At 39.8% G+C, this 24626-nt stretch overlaps 1 long non-coding RNA gene across 1 annotated transcript; it reads right to left on the reverse strand.

The window, feature by feature from the left end:
- Window positions 1–984: 984 nt before the first annotated feature.
- Window positions 985–24068, reverse strand: LOC143419431 (uncharacterized). The gene is made up of 3 exons (XR_013099401.1): window positions 24007–24068; window positions 5916–6006; window positions 985–1111 (listed from the first exon to the last, which is right to left on the reverse strand). It is a non-coding gene; the product is annotated as an uncharacterized LOC143419431 (long non-coding RNA).
- Window positions 24069–24626: the final 558 nt, after the last annotated feature.

Raw genomic sequence — 24626 nt, forward strand, 5'->3', positions numbered from 1 at the left:
GCACAATTCAATAACAAGGTGATTCAAAGTGCTTTTGTGTTGGACTTGATGTGTTGGACTACCTGTGCAACCTCTGTTGTACATTATAAAATAATCTAAAAACGGATGTATAAATATCGTTGTCATGTATGTCTATCGACTTATGTTCATAAATGCTGTTAAGCTAAATACTAAAGAATGATGTTAATCAAGTCAACAAAGTATTATTTTAAACTGTAATAAAAACCCAAAAAACGAATCAGAATTGGCATTGTGCTAGATCATTGCATTTACAATTGGATGGCATATTTGTGTAAGCCTTGTGATGCTGCTGTGTGTGCTCAAAATAGAACTTCTCCTCTCAGTTTAAGGCAAAACGTTCATCAAATCACAGTAAGTAGAGCCAAGGCGATGCTTCTCTTGTGGCTGTTGACAAGTACAAAGCATATTAAATCCAGTGTTGTCCAAAGATCAATATTCACAGAAAGTGTTGACACTTGTCCACCGGGGTAACAGAGTGTAGGCGTGCATTTGCATCACACTGTGGTCCACTGCCTATTGCAGTGTTAAAGTTCACTGCCAGGGAGTGGGGTAGATCAATCTATGTTCTGCCAATCACAATAAACTCAAATGAGCAGTTTTAAGCTGACCTGACACTGGCTGATCTGGCAGGGATGTAAAGCTATCATTATCATTTATACTTTTTGTTTTTTTATGACAGTTTATATAATGCAGTGGGTATTTGCATTTAACTTGGAAAAAAAAAGTATTTGGCTGCTCAACAGTCATCATGAACTTTAATGGCTTGTCAAACCCATAAAAAGTATAATTAGGTGTAAATCATTATAAATCTTATAGGAAAAGAATAAAATAGAAGTAAAATAACATATGTTAAATTTACCTTTCAGGTTATCTATTTTAGGGGGCGGGGAATAGGGTGTGAGATAAAAAAAATTACATTAAAATTGTAAACAGACCAAATATCATCAAATCATATTTTATTGAGTCGTGTTGAAAAAAGAAATGTCACCAGTGTTCACCATCAGGCCATTCACTTCACTTGTCCTTATACCTGAAGTGAAGTCGTTGGGGCACTAGTGAAGACCTCCACTCTTCTCCATCTGTTCTCCATCTGGACAGGCAAAGTCAAATTTATCTATATAGCACATTTAAAACAACAAGTGTTAACCAAAGTGCTCTCTACAATTAGGATAATCAAAAGACATGAAAACATAGGAAGACATGTTGATGCAGTAGAAATAAAGCAGAACAAATGATATATTAAGTCTTAGTAGAGAAAGGCTATGCTTAGCAACCTTCAAAAAAATGGCACACCTTGTTTTTGAATAACAGGCCAAGTACGCAGGGCTTTAGAATGGAAGCACTTGAGTAAAATGGCAAGAAAATATGCAAGTAATCAGGCAATTATATGAAAAATCTATTGTAAGGACATATTCACTACCTCTGACTAACAGGATCCAGATCAGCATTTTGTTAATTCTATTGACGTTTTTGAATACGGCAGCAATCTTTCTGCTCCGTCCTTTCTTAGATTACCTGGTAACCCATTACAGTATACACTAATGTGATTCTGGGAAGTATGCTACGACAGTTAGCATAGCTCAGCCTCTACCAAATTACCTGGGTGACCCAGAAGTCTGTTAAAACATAATGATTTCTCTTGCACATTTACTATATATGCAAAACCAGGATGTACAAATGACAATTTTTTTTCCTGAATAATTAACCTCGAGAAAAAAAGACGGAGTCTGAAATCCAATAAATATTTATTACTTGACTTCCTTATGATATGAAGCCTCTTAAAGCTTTGACTGGGGAGACAGTGACAGGGATGAGAGTGGGGTATTACTGATAATGATAATGCTGATTGAGGTAATAATTAAGACGATAATGATAATGATTGTGAGGGTGATGACCTTCATATACATCTGTTCAAAGAAATTAAACCCTCTCACTGATAACTTTTTTTTGGTACTATACCACAATAATTACCTGCAAAACCATTTACATATATTAAATAAAAGGGAACTTCAGCCTTTCTTACTTTCTATTTACTTATTGAATTATGGATCTTTGAAATTGTTCTGTTAATGTAAACAAACAAATGAAAAAATAAACATCATTAAATCTGAACTACAAAGTTTGGTAAAACTGTAGTGTGGTTAATATGTTAATGTGGTGTCAGTCCCAACACTAACAGCTAATGTACAACAGTGTAATGTTTAACATGTTTAACATGTTTGCATGCTGAGCAAGAAACAACAATTACAGCTGGGACAGATGAAAGGTTGGATGAAAAATTGACCTCATATTATCACAAGAAAAAAATTCAGTGTTAGAATAGAATAGAATAGAATAGAATTCAACTTTATTGTCATTGCACATGCACAGGTACAGGGCAACGAAATGCAGTTTGCATCCATCCAGAAGTGCTTTAGTGATATAGATAGATTACAATATATATTAGCAACAATAAAGATATGTGAGTATATTACAGAAATGGGTCTATTATGGTATGTTTTAATGTACACGGTATGAAGTATGTTGTGAATGTTCTATAACTATAAGTATGTACAGGCTGTAGTGAGTACAAGCTATGTACAGGATATGAACAGGATATAAATATGAAAAACTATACAGAATATGAAATAAATAACTTTACAGAATCTGGGATATACAGCTATACAGAAATGGGAACTATGCAAGTTGTAAACAGTTGTAGGATTAAAGATTATCGAATGTACAGAATGATTATTTACACAGAGCTATACAGTAGTGCAGTTAAGATAAGTGAGATATAATTCCTACAGAGGCTATATAAAGTGCTAGTGGTTGTGAGTGGTGGTTCAGTCCATGTTATTATTGTGTGTTTGAGGGTACAGTTGTCCATTGTGTGTGTGTGTATGTTCAGTCCATGAGTTTAACGTGGGTCAGATGTCAGGAGGCAGAGTTCAGGAGTCTGACAGCTGTGGGGAAGAAGCTGTTCCGGTACCTGGTGGTCTTAGTCCGGAGGCTCCTGTGGCGCCTCCCAGAGGGCAGGAGGGTGAAGAGTCCATGTGATGGGTGACTGGGGTCTTTGATGATTTTCCCAGCCCTTTTCAGACACCGCTTCCTGTAGATGTCTTTTATGGCAGGAAGTGGTGCTCCGGCGATGCGTTGGGCAGTTTTCACGACCCTCTGCAACGCCTTCCGGTCTGAGGCAGAGCAGTTCCCGTACCAGACTGTTATACAGTTGGTCAGGATGCTCTCGATGGTGCAGCGATAGAAGTTCACCAGGATGTCTGAGGACAGGTGGTTCTTCCTCAGAGTCCTCAAGAAGAAGAGGCGCTGGTGAGCCTTCTTGACCAGCTTGGAGCAGTTGGTCGTCCAGGTGAGATCCTCGGAGATGTGAACTCCCAGGAACTTGAAGCTGCTCACACGCTCCACAGCCGTCCCCTTAATGTGGATGGGTGGATGTGGGTCAGCATTCCTCCTGTAGTCCACGATGAGCTCCTTGGTCTTCTCGGTGTTAAGCAGCAGGTTGTTTCTGTCGCACCACTCAGCCAGACGATCCACCTCCTCCCTGTAGGCGGCCTCATCGTTGTCACTGATGAGGCCAATCACCGTGGTGTCATCTGCAAACTTAATGATGGTGTTGGAACCATCAGCAGGTCTGCAGTCGTGGGTGAAGAGGGAGTAGAGGAAAGGGCTCATCACACAGCCTTGTGGTACACCGGTGTTCATCGTGATTGTAGATGAGCAGCGGTTATCCAGCCGGACATGTTGGGGGCGGTTGGTCAGGAAGTCCAGTAACCATTTGCAGATGAGGGAACTGATGCCCAGGTCTGTCAGTTCCCTGATGAGTTGTGAGGGGTGGATTGTATTGAATGCTGAACTGAAGTCTATAAACAGCATTCTGGCGTAGGTGTTGTTGTCCAGGTGTGAGAGGACAGAGTGCAGTGCGATGGAGACTGCATCCTCTGTGCTCCTGTTCTGGCGGTATGCGAATTATTAGATAAAATACATACCTGCAGTCACATACAGTTAAAACAGCTGGTCGTGATTTTTTTCACATCCAATATGAAGCTGTCAGTAGTATAAGCTGTACAAGGTAGGAACACATAATCTACCCATTGTCTGCACTTATCTTAGCAGTGAAAAAGACACAAGCTAAACATCTTCAAAATTTAAAAAGGTGGCTCATGTTTTGTTCAACTTTTAAATTCAAAGGTGGCTGTGGCTCAGGTCGTAGAGCAGATCAGCAGTGTTGGGGAGTAACGGAATACATGTACCACCGTTACGTATTTAAAATACAAAATATGAGTAACTGTATTCCGTTACAGTTACCGTTTAAAAAGGTGGTATTTAGAATACAGTTACTTTGTTGAAATAAATGGATTACACTGCGGTACTTTCCTGTTTCATTTTGTCGCGGGCCAGGACTGTTTGGGTTTTGTTTGACAGCTACGTGCTGTTGTTCCAGGCGGCAGCTTACGGTTGCCATGGTTACAGGGCGACGCTCTCTCTCTCTCTCTCTCTCTATGCGACTGTGTGTTTCCTGGGTGAGAGAGCGCCTTTTCGTTGTTGTTGTTGTTGTGCTAAGCTAACAGGCAGAATGCTACAAGCATAGCTCTAAAGAATGTAGCATCATGGGCAGTGTAGTCCGTGTTGCAGGGAGAATGGATTGCCATACACGTTATGGGTCTGTGAGCGCGAGGAGGGAGAAAAAGGGGAGTGGAAAGGTACGAGTTGTCATTGAGGAAAAACGGGAGCTGGAAGCATGTAAATATAATAATAACCACTGCAGCCAAGAAGAGTGCCTGACGAGCCCAGTTGTAAGTAAGCTATTAAGACTCGACTGTACACCGTGTTCGTGTTTTCCTCCGAAAACAATAAGTTCCGTTGGAGCAGCCTTTCAACGCCTCTCTCTGTCTCTCGCAAGAAAAGTTGACCCACACAACAAAGTAAAGCTAGTTTTGGGCTACGAGCCGACAGCGACCCCGCCGTATTAGCCAGAGGTCCCTTTACTACAGTTCGGAGTCGCGGACCTTCAGTAATAGTAATAAATCACACAGCAATAGTACATTCACGTTGTTGTAAAAAGCATGATAATATATTAAGTAATCCAAAGTATTCAGAATACGTTACTGTCATTGAGTAACGTAACGGAATACGTTACAGAATACATTTTGGGGCATGTATTCTGTATTCTGTAATGGAATACATTTTAAAAGTAACCTTCCCAACACTGCAGATCAGCTACTGATCGGAAGGTTGCCCTCGGAGCGTGAATGTTTATTAGCTGCACTTGAGTTTAGAAGTGCTTGTATGAGTGTGTGTGTGAATGGGTGAATGAGGCATGTTGTATAGAGCGCTTTGAGTACTCCGGGAGAGTAGGAAAGCGCTATATAAGAATCAGTAAAATGGGGTCTGTTTATATTTACGTGATTTCACTCTGTCCACCATTCCTGTTAGCCACAACGGTAATGCACCATCTGCAACAAACCATTGTAAATTAAATGAAGTAATTAACGTAATTGGCAGAAGTCTATGTTGCTATTAAGTTGCCACTCTCTTAGAGTAATCATTCACATCTTATCCACTTAATTGATTGGCGCTCTGCATCACAAACATTGAGGCACTCTCATCTTGTTTCCCCACTGAACAGTTTCTTTCTCATCACAGCACATCATAAGAATACTGATTCATAAATGACAGGTGTCTATTGCATGTGGGGCTGTTTTAGGTGTTTTAGGTATTCATCCTATGGAGATGGTTTGACAATGAGGTGTGATAAAAACCAGCTTCACAACCCAGAACTCCCAAAGATGTAGATAGCTATGTTATTCAAATGTCATTTTATTCAGTGGAATTTCAAAGAAAAGCATTTGAAACTGGCGCTTTTCTTTTCTTTGTACCCTGTATGAAGGGCTCACTCTGACTTATCTCCTGCTGGATCTTATCTGGATGCCTTGATGGGTTCTGGTCCAGTCATGCTGCTTTCATCTCTGAAAAAACGTAGTCTATCTGAAAGTTGAAAAGAAAAGGCACTTTGCACTGTTGTTGTCAGCTGAGGAAATGTCAGCATCAGTAGTTTTCTTTTTACTATTAATGGCAGAGATAAATAATGTAAGTTGCTCATGGAATCAGCTTTGAGTCTGTCACTTTGTTACAGTAAATGTCTGCTGACATTGTGATGAAACTTTGACATGTGTGCATCTGTAACTCAAGTGCTTTTGTTCACTTTTCTCTGTTAAATCACATCCTTCTTCTTTTTCCTGCCTTAGAAGTGTCAGATTGCTGCAAAACTCCATTTTAAAACCACCCCTCCCCCAACAGAAAAATTTAAATAAAACAAAAACCAAGCATGGATGGATGGATGGCTTTTTATAATTACATGACTGCAAAATGATATAGCAGTTCTTGTAAGTCACCAGCATGGGGTAAATGGATGCATGGACGAACAAACTTTTAAAAAGTTTTTTTTCTGAACAAAAGTACATTTGCTTTTCATTTACTACAGATATAAATGTATTTTTTCAACATTTGAACTATATTTTGAGTATGTATTAATGCTTGTGAACTTCAAGGGAAGGAAAGGGGAGTGCATTGAGCTATTAACGTGGTTTGAAATTTTCTGTAGTAACGTGTTTCCCTGTAGGAATTATCCAGTTTTGATGTTTCTCACCAAAACTCTGGTAAAGTGAATTTTTCATCTTCCTAAAAAACAAAAACAAAAAAACCCACATACACTGGTGTGTATCAGAAAATACTTTACTGTTGTGTTCATGGTCATCACACTGCTTTTTGTCTGAAAGGAGAAAAAAGAAATCTTTCTTGTGAACCGAATTCCAAGGTTGATGAATCCCATCTCTATAGATTTCTAAATTAGTGTGTTTCTGTCAGGTTGTACAGTTTGGGCATTTCACTGCTCTGCAAGCATGAAAGCACCCGTGTACTTAGGCAGCTCAGCTCCCTAACACCGTCCAATCACACTCCAGCCGAGAGGAACCAGAGCAAAGTGGATGTCAGCATGCGTCTGCGATGATGGATGGGATTCACTAGAGAGATGATGGATGACCATGGTGGCCATGTTTGTTTCATATCACGCAGAATGAGTTTCTATGGCAATACCGCTGCTCCAGTGACCTCTGGTTGACTTGTTTCAAAAAGAGAAGTCAGCTATGACTGCTTTCTAGATGACAGATTCAGCTAAGCTCTCCAGAAATATGCTTAGGTTTAATATTTTTGTAAACAAAGAAATGAAAAAACTTTTCATTTTGCTGTTTTCCTTGAGCTTCAAAAGCTACACCCCTTTATAATTGATTGCTAATGTTTATTTTCTTCTTGTCAGCACAAAATTCCAAGAACGCCTGCTAATTAGAAAAAGAGGAAGTAATTAAAAAGCCCACTACCTGCTGTAGACACATGTGATATATAGAGAGGACATGACTTTTATTTCCATTTCAAAATGTTTTTAAAGGCTCCGCCACAATCTCCAAGTCTGAATCTTATGTTTGACTAAAACAAAAATGTCATGTTAATTCCCAGAAAGGTAAAGTTAGTTGTTTTTTGACATTATGTAACTTGTTTGTGTGAAGAAAAGACATTTACATGTATAAATAGCTTTAAATTTATATTAGGCTATATATTATTATATTATAGGCTATAGCCCCCCTCATGTCATATAGAGGAGCAGTAGGAGTTAAATAAGAAAGTACAGGACAAAATACAAAAAACAAGTAGGCTCTTAGAGTCATCTTACAGCCACAGTTTTCATGACAACTTCATTCCTCTTTTCAATGACAAAGTGAGTAAATTATAGGAAAATCGTATTTACTCCTTTTTATTTTCTAGTAACCATAATTAAATACACAAATTTTGTCCTTTTAACCCTAAATCAACACCAGGATTGATGCATTTTGTAAATCCTCTTCTCTTTAAAAAAAAGATACTTCTTATAACTCTTTGGAGATCAAACATATAAGTTCGAAATGATGAAGATACATACGTTTTATTTGTTAATTTATTACCTTCATATTTATTTCTTAAATTTGCTTTCCTGACCTCAATAACCCCTTTTCAACACTTTCATTTAAATTGCCCTGAGGATCAGTGAATGAAGATGAACTTAGTATCGCGTCAAAGTCTCATAAAGCAGAAGAAAGTGTATTTAATCACCTCTTTACACACTCGAGGAGTTTTGTTAGCTTCGACAGCTGTGCCACATTTCAGAGTTACAAAATGATGTGACTGGATGCCTGAAGCACAAGAACCCATGATGCACCATGAAACAGACAATGAGACTTTTTTTTCTTTAACTTTAGTAGCACATTTATTTATTTATTTTTTTCACTGAACACTGAAATAATATCTTATTACTGGCCTCAGATGGTTTCTGTAATTTTCATGTTTTCTTTAACCTAGATTGATGGTGTTTACCGCATTCAGACGAGGTACACGATATTAGAAAGACTGGCACAGCTGAAAAGTATAACAGAGCCTTATTTTCCTAAGACATTTATGATTGCATTTTATAATTACTGAACTGCTCTCAAATGGTGTATTTTGGAGGACTCATTTGTGCAAGATAATGAAATTAAATTAAATTAATTAAATTAAATTAAAAACCCTGAAATCATATTTCTGGTATGTTTTCCTAAAGCAAAACCTGAAGTTTTTTCTCTTTACCTCTTCTACAGATTCTGCATTCCTTGTGAGGAAAATATGAAAATGCGGATTGTCACAAAAAAGAAATTATGGGGAAAAACAGCTATTTTCCTGAGAGTGTTATTAGCCAGCATTTATCTTCTGAATGTTGGCATGATGGATTATTTACTTTTTTCAAAAAATGAAAACATAAAACCTAAAAAAAAAAACCCCACTGCAAATGAAACTGCAGTAAATGGAAAATAATTTAATGTCTCTCAAGTGATAATACGGTCTCACATTTAATTCAAGCAGTGCACTCTCTGCAGCATGCCCATCTTTCCTCTATAGAAGCCGAAAACATAATCTACATTTACTATTAAAGAAATTACAAACTTTTCATTTTGCTGTTCATTTTACAGCAGAGTGACTTCACTGTTTCTGCCATGAACTCCAATGTGCCATCAACACAAAGACATTGCCCTCCAGCAATGTGAGCAGTGTGCAACCTTGAAATACAAATAAGAAGTCTTCAAAAAGTGGCTCCCACTGAGTCCAGGGTAGACACATATTGTGTGTATGTGTGTAACTAGCTAGGCTTTGAAAATCACCTTGAGTTTTCAACCTTTAATATAAGATCAGTTTGGACAGAGTAAGGACGCAATATGTTAAGGTTATGGGAAGGGTCACTGTTAAGGATTTCTCACCACAAAGTCACATCTGTCTAATTCCAAACTTCACAAATGTCTGTTATGTGCAAAAAAGTTGAATTGTGGCGTCCACCCCAATATCTGCTGTCATTTTGCTAAAAACCTACATAAACAACATTTTTATATTTTATATATCTTTAAAAATACAAACATTTTCTATAAGATAAGGCTACATTGGTAGCAAAGAGGTTACGTTTGCAATAAATATTGAATATCAAGGGTTAATGTTTCAGGAGTAGATGTAGGCAGAAAAAGTCCCTTGTGTATACTGATGCAAATGTGTCTGTGTTGGTTTATGTTAAGAGCAGGGTGCTGTTGTCCAATGACAAGAGAAATGCTGACTACCCTGACAGCCTCTCAGAAAGTAAGCTGAGCTGCTCTTGCTGTGAGCAGACAAAGTGCTCACACTTCTGCATCATTATTCATCCCCAGGACTGTGTTCAAATGAAGCTGTGTATAATGGCGGACTCTGGGGATGTCAAATGCCTCTGTGTGTGTGTGTCTGTTCAGGTGTTTGTGTATGCATTAGCACTTTAGAAATTGTCGATTGGGAGGAAAGAAAGATATCAGATCCTGTTCAGATCCTGTTAACTTGTTGAAGAAATGATCTGACTGTCTGAACTCTAAAAATCTGATATTGTCTCTGACAAAGTTTGTATTAGCAAGTAGCATGTTTGTGTCCATGCATCGTTCACATAAGTTATTATTTAATGTATTCTATATATGTAGTGCAGTGAGAAATGGTAAAGAGAGATCTTACTAGATATATGTACAAGACAACAAAGGACTTTTTCTTAAGCAACCAAATGGTCTTGGAGCTACATTCAGTTTATGTGTTAATGATTGCATTCCCTTTCTATCTTTCCAGTCTTACACTTTCTTTTGACCTCACCACACAGTCATCTGCACTGTTGCTGCTCACTCCCATGAGAATAACAACTACCCATATCACCATGAATGTCACGGACCCAGCTCTGGAGGACTCGGGATCCGTGAGCAGTTTTGACTCACCTCCCGTTGATATTGTTGTTATTATTATTTTGGTGATGTGTGTGTTTTTCTGCACTGTGCTGTGTTAGTCTGTGTCCCACTCATATGTATAGGCAGGGTATGGGTGTGTATGTCTGCGGGTGTGGCTGGAGGATGGAGCTCAGCCACCTGCAGGCCTGAGGGGTGTGGCCCTGCGGAAGGACTGGCCACACCTGAAGTTCATGCCACACCTGTTGGTGATCAGGGCTCGTCGGGGGAGCTACTTAGGAGAGAGTTGGAGCTCCCACCGGCGCGGGATCATTAAGCTAAGACTCCAAGTCAGTGTGTAGCATTAGGAAGTGCGGATCGTGTGTGTGTGTGTGTGTGTGTGTGTGTGTGTGTGTGTGTGTGTGTGTGCGCGCGCGCGCGCGGGTTCAGTGTTAACGGCTGCTTCTGTATTGTCCTGCAGGTGAAACGAGGGACCAGAAGGGCAGCACGCACAGGGTGTGCAATAACACAACAGCGGGGAGCACGAGCACGAGCACAGACGTCGGAGGGAAGCACGCACATGGGGTTCGAGGGAGCAACGGGGAGTTATTGTGTTTACAGCTTTCCACTGTAAATAAAGAGCACTGTTTGCATCGCAGAGTCTGCGTTTTGGGTCCTCCTTTCCCCACATCCCCACGGTCTGCCCTCCAGACCGTGACAATGAATATACTGTATATACTGTATATACTGTATCACTCTCAGTATCAGTGTTTTTGTCTGATCATCTTTGTCCTGTTACTGAGGTTTTTGCAGACATATGACCACTAAACATGTGATGTTAACTTTTCTGTCATTTTGGCCCAGTGAACCCAAGGGAAAAATGAATGTTCCCCGACTGGTTGCAAGTGATTGCTGGATAGCTTGATTTTAGAAGTACAGAAGGCGTCCATCTCTTGAATCCACACTGGGAGCTTGGTCCACAGAACAGGGGCCTGAAAGCTGAAGGTTCTGCCTTTCTTCCCACTGTTAAATATGCTAGGAACTACAAGTAAGCCAGGAGAGCGAAGCACACTATTGGGGTGATGCGGTACTAAGAGGTCTTTAAGATATGATGGAGCCAGATTATGAATCAGTGATGAAAAGCCAATATGGCAGAAATATGCTCTCTCTTTCTAATGGCTGTCAGTATTCTTGCTGTAGTATTTCGGATCAACTGAAGGTTTTTCAGGGAGTTTCTAGGACATCCAGATAATAATGAATTACAATAGTCCAGCCTACAAGTAACAAATACATAAACGGGTCTTAGTTATTGTGCAAATGCAAGAACAAATCATCCATCCATCCATCCATTCATCCACCCATCCATTCATCCATCCGTCCGTCCATCCATCCATTCTCTTCTCAACCCTTTTCCAGCTGAGGACCATGGCCTCTGATTTGGAGGTGCTGATTCTCATTTCCACTGCTTCACACTCGGCTATGAACCATTCCAGTACGAGCTGGAGTCCTTCACTTGAAGCCAACAGAACCACATCCTCTGCAAAAGCAGAGATGAGATTCTGTGACCACCCAAGCGGTCTATCCATAATTTTTATGGATAGAAAATTCTATCCATAAAAATTATCAACAGAATTTGTTACACAGGGCGTCACTGGCAGAATCCATTACCCACCTTCCTTAAAGATTCCACCACCCAAGTCTGCCAGTCCAGAGGTACTGCCCCTGATTTCCACTCAACATTGTAGAGGCGTGTCAATCAAGAGAGCCCTACAACATCCAGAGCCTTCAGGAACTCAGGGCGAACCTCATCAACCCCAGGGCCCCTGTCACCAAGGAATTGTTTAACTGTCTTAGTGACCTCACCCCAGGAGATCGTCTCCCTCCTCCCCAGACTCTGCTTCCTCCAGTACGATTAAGGAGGCGTGAGTGCCAAGGAAGAGACATGCCAGTGTGATTAAGGAGGTCCTCGACGTGATTGCTCCACAACCTGACAATTTTCTCTGTTGAAGTCAGCAGTGCTCAACCCGCACTATACACAATGCAGGTAGAGCACCGCTTTCCTCTTCTGAGTTACCTAACAGTTTAGCAAAATTTCTTCAAGGCAGTCAGAAAGTCTTTTTCCGAACTCCTTCCACACCCAAGTTTTTGCTTCAATCACTGCCTGAGTCGCATTCCACTTGGCCTGTTGGTACCTGTCAGCTGCCTTTCAAGTCCCACAGGCTAACCAAAACTCCTCCTTCGGACTGGTGGCTCCCTTCAACTCTGGTGTCCACCATTTGATTCAGGGATTAACACCACGACAGGCGCCAACCACCTGGCGGCCACAGCTCAGTGCAGCTGTTTCAGCAATGGAGGTGCTAAAACAGGGTCCATTCGGACTCAGTGTCCTCAGTATTCCTCGGAATGCTGTAGAAGCTCTGCCGCTGGTGTGTGTTGAAGATCTTGTGGAGGTCTGTCCAGGATCCTTCCATGTGTCAATCACCTGATCCATATCATACCACCTGATCCAACTCACCACCATGTGGTGATCAGTTAACAGCTCAGGCCCTCTCTTCATCCGAGTGTCCAGAACATATGGCCGCAGCTCTGACGACATGATTACAAAATGGATCATCGACCTGTGGCCTAGGATGTCCTGGTGCCACGTGCACTTTTGTACACCCTTATGTCAATAAGCTTTGAAGTCTCCCAGTATAGGACAGAGGGTGCTCCCAGAGGGTGCTTGAGCCGAGTACGACCATCAGGACACCCTCTTCCTTTTCAGGAAAAGGAAGTTTGGATTGGCCTATAATTAGCTAAGATTGACACAAAAATGGAGACTGTTTGCCTTCATAGTAAAACTTTTGTCCTTTGAAACATATTGGCTGCAACATTAAAGTAGTTTTTTTTTACTTTAAATGCAAGTCTCCTCCATTTCAGGTTTTGCATCATACTTTTTTAAGTTTTACTACCACTTGGCTAGTAGTTAGCGTGAATTTAAAAGACAGATATGATAATCAAAAGCAAACTGTAGTGATCTCCTTGCAAGCAATGCATTGCAAGGAAAGCTATAACTAGGAGGATTTTGGTGCAGCAGCTTCTGCAACCAGTTTTAAATAGCAACAGCCAGTAACAACCAGGAAACCCTGCATGGGGCAGTACACCTTGCAACTTGTTGTTGTATCAAATCCAATATGGCTGCCAACTCTTGAGTAATGTGTCTATGACATCATATGACAATCCTCAATGCAGTATACAGCTTCAGCTTCCTTCAGCTGCTCACTTGTTCTCCTACCAGTCAGCAAGAAAGAAAAACCTTTTTTTTACCTCTTCTCCTTTTTAAGTCCCTGCAGTACATCGGAAATCACCTGTGAAAGACCAACTAACAAAAGGTTGAAGTTCAAAGATCTAAGATGAAAATGAAAATATCATCAGTGTTACAAATGATGTCCCTCGTAGACATATGACAGGCAACAATTCCTTCTTCTGACTTGGATATAAACATCCAAATCAGGGGAGGGGGTGGGGGTACCACCTAGCTCTGCTATCACATGCTGAAGTGGATCAGATTTCTAGTTTGCAACCTAGAAATGCCTAAGTCACACCTTGTGGTGTATAGTCAGGCAGAAACTATTTGATTAATTATGCAATCTTCACGTGGATTAGAATCATGACAAAATACTGTCTGGCCCAAGTGTTATCCTCATCCTAATCACCTCTTGCTAATCAGTACATTGCTGTACCTGAGGCAAGTGTGACATGATGCGCTGTTGTAATATATTACGTTTGTGAGCAATAAACCTTTGGTGAAAAAGGGCTGCAATCTGTGTCTGAATTTAGAGATTACAAGTGCTCATCCATTTACAAATGTAAGGAAGGCACTGGAGCATGTTGTGGCAATATAGTTAGATCAATACGATAGAGTGGAATTGTCCTTCCCGACAGTACACCAGTGAATGGAGTGGTTGTAGTGTTTATTTCATTTCTCCTGTTATTGCTGAAGCAATGAACGTTGCTGAATTTATATGATCTGGATTTGTCTTTGTCGAGCAATACCACACGTCTTTTCTATCTATTTTTTCTTATCTGTTCTGTCACTCCATTCACAATAGCATCATTTCTAAAAGATTTTATATAGGTCTAGGAATATTTATTTCCAAATGATAAATTCAGGTAAATGTTCCTTGTAAAGATTCAAATTATTCTGATTTGTTGAATAAAAGTAACCTAAATCAATAAGATTCTTTTTTTTATCTTTTTCCAGTAGCTGATTCAGAATCTTGTCCAATTTGTTGCCTCTTTTAGATATGCCCTGTGCTCTTCTGACAGCCCCCAAAAATATGCGGGTGGGGGACAGTCAGTGCTGACCAAGTGCAGAAACTGGTGTGCTGAAAGCAGTGGAGTGGAAAAGGCCTGGTTTGGATTTGCTTGGCACAGCTTGACTTACTGTATCTGTCTGTTGATCTGACAAGATGGTAGGAAAAAGAAATGCTAACACCTGACGCATCAGTTAACGTGGCTCAAGGCTGGGCTCAGCTCCAGAGCTGTCGTGGCCAATAATGTCCATGAGTGTTCCCTAGTTTCTCCGAAACACACACAAAGATGCACATAAACCATAATCACCATCACATTAGATGTGCAATACAACTACATAGTACACTATATATGTATGTTTAAATGGGGGTTAATTTTGATTGTAGAACTTGTTTTTTTCTCTGGGATCAATAAACTGAGACCTATATTTTACAAAGAGCTAAAGACGCTTATGCATGTTGTTATTTCTCCTAGCATTGATTACTCTAATGCACTTTTCTTCTCACTTAGTGAGTCAGCCTTTGATCACTTGCATGCTATCAAGAATGCTCGTGCTGGAGTACTTAATAGGACAAACAGACAGTATTATATCACCCCATTATTTATATCTCTTCACAGGGCTCCAAGTTGCATTCAGGATATAATTTAAAATTGTGATCTTTCCATACAAAGCATGCAAACGCTCATCGTATCATCGCACGTGTCATCTTCATCATCCCTCATTTTGCTTAGTTAGTCCAAATACACATCTATCACGTGTAACCATCCAAAGATGAGTTAACTGAGCTTTACAGTCTGACCTGTGGACTGCTCTACCGATATTTTCAGATTCTGTAGATTCTTTTAACTGACCAACTGTCACACAGAGGCCTGTCATCAGTCCCCTTGGAACCTCCTATCGCTGCTCTGGTTGCTGGAGGTTGCTGTCTGTTGCTACATGAAATCAGCTGCAAAGCGCTTGCTGCACCCTAAACCTTCTTGTGTTTTCTTTGGAGCCTGACAAATTGGCCCCTTGCCCATAGTTTGTGTGGAAAATGCTGATGCGTCTATAAACATTCACCAACTTGGCAGTGACTGTAAAAATTAAGAAAGTACGACATAAACTGGAAAAAGAGAACAAACTAAAAACTTGACTTTTGAAGCAGGTTGGTAGCAGCAGTAAAGCACAACTTTCACTTTGAAGGAAAACATTCTCTGCTTGTGGTTTGCATCACACTTTTCACAGTTATGCTCCCACACAGCTGCCAGTTTGCGTGTATAGACAAGTTACCAGCTTCCATGTAAACTATGTAATCACAAGGAGATTTTTCGTATGTCAACCATTTTTATTATTAGACTGCCAACAACCTGGAGCTATCCAACTGGTCAGGTAATACCTACTGGTCACTGTCTCTAGACTTGTGTGGCTCGGGTCCAATGCAGATACTTTATGTAGTATACATTTTTAACAGGTATATTGTTACTAAGATAATTTGAAAGGTTTGTGTAATATATAAATGTGCATATATATATATATATATATATATATATATATATATGCAGTTATTTTTTTCTGTTAATGTATGCTCTATAAAGCTTTTGTGATCTTCGTCTGTGTGGGGTGCTAATATAAATCGACATTACTTGCTTTAGATGTATAGTCACATGTTAACACCAGCTTATTAGAATTTCACTGTCATGTAATGGGAAACACAGGCACGCACGCACACACACACACACACACACACACACACACACACACACACACACACACATATACACAGATGCATACTATTTCCTTGATAAATGAGTGTTCAGGGTGACAGATACATTTTTGTCTAAATGGATCTCCATTGTGCAAGGCATAATGTCATCTTCATTAGAAGCATGTCATCCCTTAAAATGAGTGAACACGCTTGTGAGAGTGAAATTTCTTTATTTTGCAGAGGAACAGGCCTATTAAGAAAATGCAGATGATGATCATGGCAGTTGATAAAGCAAGTTGATCTGAATCCAATTTTTGTTCCAACTGAATTATTTTGCGTGTCATGTGAGCAGCTTAATGATATTTCGTACTGTAATACTACAAACAATGTTTGTGTAATAAATGTTCTTTTAAAAAGTAATGGGAAAAGGAGCCTTTAGTTTTTAGATTCGGTATAGTCATGCGGAAAATAATGTATAAATTGTTTATAAAATGTCAAGAAGTCAAAATGAATGTCGTTATTAGCAAATTCCCCACATTACTGTAGCAGCAGGCAAGTTATTTTACCACACTTTTTAAACTTGGTAGTGTAATTTAAATTATACACCATTTTATTATAGGTACAGTAAGCCAAGAAAAGTGATAACAACATGTATCTACTGATTAGTGTATAAAAAGGTATAGGTCCACCAGCATTTAAAACGGTCATAAATTTCCATTGTTTGCTTGCATCAGTCCCACAACACAATGGGCTCATATGTTTCTGAATCAGCTGTTGATTGGCTCTTTGGGGCAGGAGCAGGAGCCATCTTTGCCCTTACGGATTTTCACTGATATTTTTTATATCGTGGGTTGTTGAGTGCCATTTTTCATCCATATAACACCATCCTTATCATTATGATTGTATTCTATATTATATCTTTAAGTATATATATCATAAACAGAAGTATTCACGGCCTTTTCTCAATACTTTGTTGGGCAAAGTGGTCCCAAGAGTAATTCCTTCTTTTTCATGCGCCTTTTACTGAGGAGTGACTTCGTCGGGCCACCCTACCATAAAGGTTTAATCTGAGTTCTGTCTGAGTGACCACTGGGCTCTTGATCACCTCCCTAACTAAGGCCCTTCTACCCCATTCACTCAGACTGGCTTGGCAGCAAGCAATAAGAAAAGTCCTGGTGCCAAAAAGTTGATTCTGTTCATCTGGACGTAACGTTTTTAATTGGAGAAATGTTTCGTCACATCCAAGTGACTTCTGCAATCTCAGCTAACTGCAGGTTTCCCCAATCTTATAATGACCATTGACATGGCCATGAGTACACAAATTTCTCTTTTCAACCTCGCTTTTCTCTGAACTTCACATACACGTGTTTATGTATATGTGAGTCTATATCTGTATTGTTATGTGAAGAACACCTGCTTGCAGGTGTACATTGTGATTGAAGATATATTATACAGCTTGTGGTAGCACATATATGCATGCGTGTAGCATGTTTTGTGTGTACATTGCTTGATAGCACTGGGTGTTAGAATCCCTAAAATAATCAGAACAATTCTTGGGTGGGTTGGAACTGGGGCAAGCACTCCAGCTAATCCTGTGTTTCGACTGGCCTTAGGTGTTACAAATCCACATGGGACATCGCAGCTCTTCTGTAAGTTGACAGTTTGACACATCATCTGTATACCCCGGACTCATTGAGTGTTTTGGGTGTTTATTACAACATACCCTCATCCGAGGCTGGCCCACCACAGGCTGATCAGACCTTGGTGCGTGTCACATGGTAGTTTCACGTGGTCCTTTTGCAGTCCACACTGTCTTCCACATTAACCAAAGCCAATGAATGCTCCTTTCTGTGTTAGTGGCAAGCTCTTTTATTTCCTTTCTTCGAGCCTGCCCTCTTATCCCCAACTCCTTCAGGAGCCTTATGGTTGAGCTGGCAACAAAGCCCCTGCAGCCCACTTCCAATAGATCCACCCTCACATCCCATCCTCTCTCCTCTGCTTCAGCTAATAAGTTGGCATACCGCAGCCTTTTCTTCTCATTTACTTCATCAGTGCCATCTTTCCAAGAGTTCGTCAGTTCTACAATGAAAGCACACAGACAGGAGCTGGACGAAAAGACCTGGGCACAATTGGTAAATACTATAAATATATATCCACAGTGCTTAGGGCCAAGATGGCATTGTCCCGCTTCCTTTTTCTCGAGGGTGAGTCTTTGCTCTTAAAACTGAACTGTACACCCCACACTACTAAAGGTGTCACATGGACTTAATACCCACCTGTAAGTAATGGATTAATGGTATTTCTACAATGGAAGACAAACGCTTTGGATCAGAGAACGAAACATCTCATTAACTCATTAACAATGCAAATGCATTGAGGTGAGATTCTGAACACTGATGCTTATAGTTAACAACTGAATGAAAGCAAAAAACACCCATAGACACCTCCAGGGGAAAAAAACCCCTAAAAGGCTATTAACCATATATGTGATCTGTATTGCTTTGAGGTGGGATAAAGTAAACATTTATTAAGTACTGTATGCTTACATAAATTGTTGTGGGTGTATTGATTTAAAAACTATGCATAGTATTTAGCTTACAATGCAAAGCACCTTTGGGTGACTTTTGCTGTGATTTAGCACTATATAAGTAAAACTAAATTGATGTGAATTGACTTGATGGGTCAGTTAAGTAAGCAGATGAGGTAGATAACAAGAAGGAAGTGTATCCCATTACCAGAACTAAGAGTGCAGGAAAGATGCTTCAATGATAGATGAAATGTGTTTTTAATATTTGACCCTCAAGAATTTAAAACAAATGCAAATGTCAAATTGAAATGCAAAACAGTGAAGGTAAAACAAACAAAACTGTGTGCATGTGTGTTCATGGCGATTTGTATTCATGATACTACAGAGAGAACAAATATTATGCCTACAGCTGAAGACATCTACGTGAACTTGAACTTATAAATATAATAATATGATCTGACAGCAACTGAGGACCAGTTATCATTGTTTTGGCACAAAATGCATTCAATGACTACATCTCTCAAATTTCATGAATTATCTTCTCACTCAGACACAACAACTGCCAAAAATCTTTGTACGGACAGGACATTTTGCATGTGCTTACATACTGTTTTCAAAACTGTTAAACTTATGGCCAAAACAATAACATAATGCAAAACTTAAAAAGACAGCAAAATCCAACAGCAATATTTTATTGAAACATATTTTAAATCTAAAAATGCAGTTTAACCAGCCACAGCTTATTCTCATTGTAGATGAACATCTACACAGGTGTTACTCCTTCAATTTTTCAACTCCTTCAATTCTGGCATGCCAGAAGATTATTTCCTAGGTGTATTGCCCTAGATGACATGAGATGTGATGTGGATGAGAACCTGTGGCCAAATGGAGAAGACCGAGTAGATTAGCATTACTATTGTATGTGTATCAGTGGATGGTGTGTATACAAATTCTTGTATTTTGGGATTACTTAGTGCAAAAAAATAAAAATACAGAAACAAATATTAACGAATTCTGCATGATGTCTGATTCATTCCAGTAACATGTATTGAAATTATAAACAGAGATGTGTCCTTGTTTTACACAAGAAAACACTGTGTAATGCTACATGTTGTTAGTGTTTTTTAGGTCATTGTTTTGTGGGTGACAAAGTGTGTTTGTCGGCTGTCAACCTTTGCTAGTGTTCTGGAAGAATGAGTTTATTTGAGACCTGAATGAAGTGTTTTGGTAGTTGTAGTGCATTTTGAATGTGAAATGAACTGCTTTGCCAAGCTGATGGTCAGTTAGGAGGATTGTGTGAAGTGTTTTGCAAAAGTGACCTAAGTATTGGGAAATGTGTCCTAGCGTCTGTAAAAAACTGTAATACATAATGACCGGCCAAACAGAAATTGAAAACAGCACAGAAACTGCTGCCCACAGAGATTAGCTTTTGGCTTTCAAGGTTCAAGGTTCAAGGTTCACTACATACTGTTCAGTAAGTATGACGGAAACTACTTCAGCTAACCTGAGTTTAAATATTCAGAGTGAAACTGAAGAACATAACACATAAAATTCTTCTTCATATTGATTAGTGAACATTTTTTGGTTCTTTGTACAAAATGAGCAAACTATATAAAAATTCTTATTTTTCATTGTTACAATTCAACCTTTCCAAAGTGACTGCCTGATGTGTTTCAGTGAGCCTGAAATAATAGATTTAATATGTGTGTGTGTGTGTGTGTGTGTGTGTGTGTGTGTGTGTGTGTGTGTGTGCTGTGTGACTAGGGCCATAAGCTACAAACATTAAGTAATTTGCACCCACATGGCAACAACATAGACTAAGTGACACTCAGGTGAGCATGGCCAAAATAACTGCAGATGACAAAAAATGGGCAGGACCTGAGATAAGATTTTCTCAGCTTTCATGTAAACAAATGAAGCTACTAATATAACCTGGTAATACATTAGAGGGTCACTTGGGTAACCAGGAGCCTGGAAGGTCAGGAAGCTAACATCCATCAGCTTTAAAGTGATGTAAGATAAGTGAATGGCTTCGCTTTGTCTGCAGTATGACTGACTGCACACGAGGTGATGAAATTATTCTCTCTTTTATATTTTCTAAAAACACTTATTATTGCTGTTTCATGTCACCACAGGTCTCTCTTAAAATTGCTATTTTTTCTCTCAGACTTGCTTACTTGAGGGCAATGTTCATGTTAGCTTAATTTGTGGCATATTCTGCTTCTTGCTATGCAGAAATGAGGTACAGAAAAAAATCTTACATATAATGCAACATCTCTGAAAGGCAGAAATTGGAAGGCCTAAGGATAATGACTAGCAAAACCCAGAAAAATCTAATTCTTGCCTTTGAACCACTTGATAATAAAAATGAGGCACTTCTTCCAACAGCACTTATTCACCTTTGTACATGTAAATTCTCCTGGAAGATAGCACCTTCGTGCACTGCTTTGGACAAAAATATCTGCCCGATTTGTACAAATTAAATGTGAGGCAAGTTGTATGAAAAAAGACGTGACACACAAACAGTGAACTCCCGCAAAAAAATTGACATGTTGTAGTATGTATTGCACCATGTTTTACAGGTGCTGTATTTTTCCACTCAGTTTACTAAAGCCCTTCCTTGGCAGCATGCAGGCCATCTTTTAATCCACTGATATTTTGTAATGCTAAAATATCCACCTCTGGCCCCACATGTTGGCATGGAGACAAAACAAATTCTCTTAGCATTCTCTCCCCCGCTCTGTTTCTCAAACAGCTCCAGCACTATCTCAGAAACAGATTAAGGGGAAAAAGGCAAAAACAATAGGACTGCTTTAATAGAAGGACCAAGTTCATACACATCTTCAGGTGACACAACATCTCTAGGTCCTTGTTGAGTAACACGCTGCAGGGCAGGCAGATAAACCATGTCCTCCTTTGCCGGAATGCTGAGGGTGAGTGGACATGAACAGAATATGCTTCCTTCTCCACAAAAAGCTGTGCTGTGAGTGAACAATAAAGTGGTGCAGATGGACGACTACATCCCTGAAGCAGAAACTGTTCCATGCATGAATAGTAATTTGCTGAATGAGCAATATAACAGGTTCAAATAGAAGGAGTAGTAGTAGTGCGGTAGGGTGGAGGTGGAAGGGGGGATTTGGGGGGTTGCAATTGGCAGTTGGGAAGGTGAAAATAGGTGCAGTGTAAAAAGCAGAGGCTCAGGGGGCTTGGTGTGCAGGTGTCAGATGCTGAGACATACGCTGACATGATGGGTAATGAAAAGAGGGCAGCTCATAAGCACATTTGATCCTCGGCATGGCTTTGCCAGATCAAGGAGGGTGGCAGTTGATAAGAAGGAAGAGATGTGTGCATCATTCTCTTCGTGTTACTTCTAAGCCTCAATCTTCCGTTTAAAAGTGTATCGAGCATGCTTGCTTTTTTCTAGCGTTGCCATCCTCACATGCATAATTTTCCATTATACAAACTCTCAATTTACATAGCCATTTCGATGCAGAGGCATTTACATACATGCTTGAAACATTTTTCTTACAGCAGCATAAAACAACATTTCAAGGAGGAGTTTCTGTTCTCATAAAACATTTAATTGGCAGTACGGTGGACAAAAAATAAGTTTAATTATAAGCTGAGAGAGAGGCAGATAAAACACTTGTACAGTGAGGGATGCTGGTGTCTAATTGCCATGTACCTGTCTCCTGTGAATAAGGTGTATAGAAGGTCTGATAGAAACAAAAAAACTAGCCTGACAATCTGCAGGAATAACTTTACTTATGAATCCCTGAGAAAAGAGTCAGCAACATGAAGGTGTAAATCTATTGCCAGGCTTTTTTAATGCAAATACAGTTAGTGGGACACCATTGTCCCACTAACATTACTCCTGCCTACTCGTTGCCAGAGGAAGTCACAACACTACAGGTTTCAACTTAAAGGATCTTAGTATTGAATCAACACTAAACACTTGCTGTAACCTGTTTAAAAAGTACCTGCTGATCTAAACGTCACTGGACTCCCTCGACATTTCGAATTCTTTATCTCAAAGGAAGCGAGACCTTGGATGAACAACATCACTGTAGGTCAAGTGCATGTGTCTCAAAGTGAATAAGTGTGTCTGTGCACATGGGAAGTGTATCAGTGAGTTAGCTTATCTGTATGAGCGAGCACCTGTCCTCGAGATGCCCCAGCCCTTCACAGTTCACCGCCTCAGCCATGCTAATTTCCATCCAGAGGTGCCAGAGCACAATCTTGATTATGCTCCATAACAAACTGAAAAGCAGCCCTAATTTACACACGAGGCTCCCTGCAGAGCATCATTATCTGCATTCATACCATTACACCAAAGGTCACACTGACTTCTTCAGTCACACATAAACTGCTCCAAATGGGTCACAGAGATTAATCTTCTCTATTTCTGTGTTGATACACCGGACACCTCCTTTTGTTAAGCACAACTGAAATGTAGAAATTAAAGTTCTGCAATATTGCTTAAAGGTCATTAGAATTTTTTCATTTTTGACAGAACTTCCTTTCCTTTCCTTATTTCCTTTTTATTTTATCTCTTTATTCATTTTTTTGGCATTTTGTGAGACAAATCAGCAGAGCCATGATAAAAGTGATTTGATAGTCCTTAAAGACTCTTTTTTTAATGGTATGGGTAAGATCCGGGGCAGGCTGGGTTTTTTTCCCCCCGTTTCATTTTTTTTCTCCCTCACTCTTGCTCTCGCTCTCAGGTGGAGAGCTGGGCAGAGCTGCTGTTTCCCGTACTCGCTGCTGCACACCTGCTGGGGAACTTAAGGCTCGGCTATGGCGGTGATTCTCCGTCAGATCGTTGTCTCTACGCCTTTTGGGCAACGTTTTGTCACTAAAGCTGCTGACGTTCAAAAAGCTATTCCCATATATTTTCTTCCATCTAGTAACTCTCTGGAATTCCTGCCTCTCCCTTTTGAAGAAACCTACCTGTTACCATCTGTTGTATGGTAACATAACAACAATATTGTATTTGTTTTCAATGTTATGTACTTATGAAGTACATGTATTTTGACTTTTGTTGCCATGATACCAGGTCTCTCTTAGAAATGAAATATTTAATCTCAATGAGATTTTTTACCTGGATAAATAAAAGACTAATAAATCTCTAGAACTAAACAGTCACAGCCAGCTCAGAACTGCCTTGTCATACTGGTTGAAACTCTCCTTTGAAACAGTGACATACCTGGAATCCACCTGCCTGCCTGCCCACTTTCTGCTGAGTTGCTTTCTCTCTATCTCTGAACTCTGCCCACCAGCACCCCCCTCTCTTGATCCAGCACTGTGCCGGGACAGGTAAGCCTGTGAAAACATCCAGAAATTGACAGAAACATCCATTAGCACTCTCCCTTCCCGCAGATCCTCTTTGAGTGAGGCCCACTATTGTTGCCTCTGTTGTCTGCATAAGATTAATTCTTTATAACTTGAGTTTCCTTGACATGGCTTTGCCTTAAATAAGTTTTCTATTTCATATTCCTATAGAGGAAGAACCCCACTGAAAAACTTAAAAATCAGACAAGCTAAGATATAGCCTTAATATATACTTAACTCAGCACTTTAATGTCTAGTTTTACTGAGGCTAGTTTTGCTGAGTTGGAGCTTAGAAAAAAGTTTGAAGTTAAGCAATAAGGTCTTCAGGTCATCAGAAGCATCCAGGAATCTAGTAAAGGTCCGGTTTTACTGAGACTAGTTTTATCCAATAGTGTAAACTAGCCTCAGTAAAACGGTGTGTTATTGTTTCCTACAATTCTATTTCCAAAGAAACTGGTACTCTGTAAAGTTCATTCAAGTATATACATATGTATA

Source organism: Maylandia zebra, linkage group LG7 (assembly GCF_041146795.1).
Source record: "Maylandia zebra isolate NMK-2024a linkage group LG7, Mzebra_GT3a, whole genome shotgun sequence".
Lineage (NCBI taxonomy): Eukaryota > Metazoa > Chordata > Actinopteri > Cichliformes > Cichlidae > Maylandia > Maylandia zebra.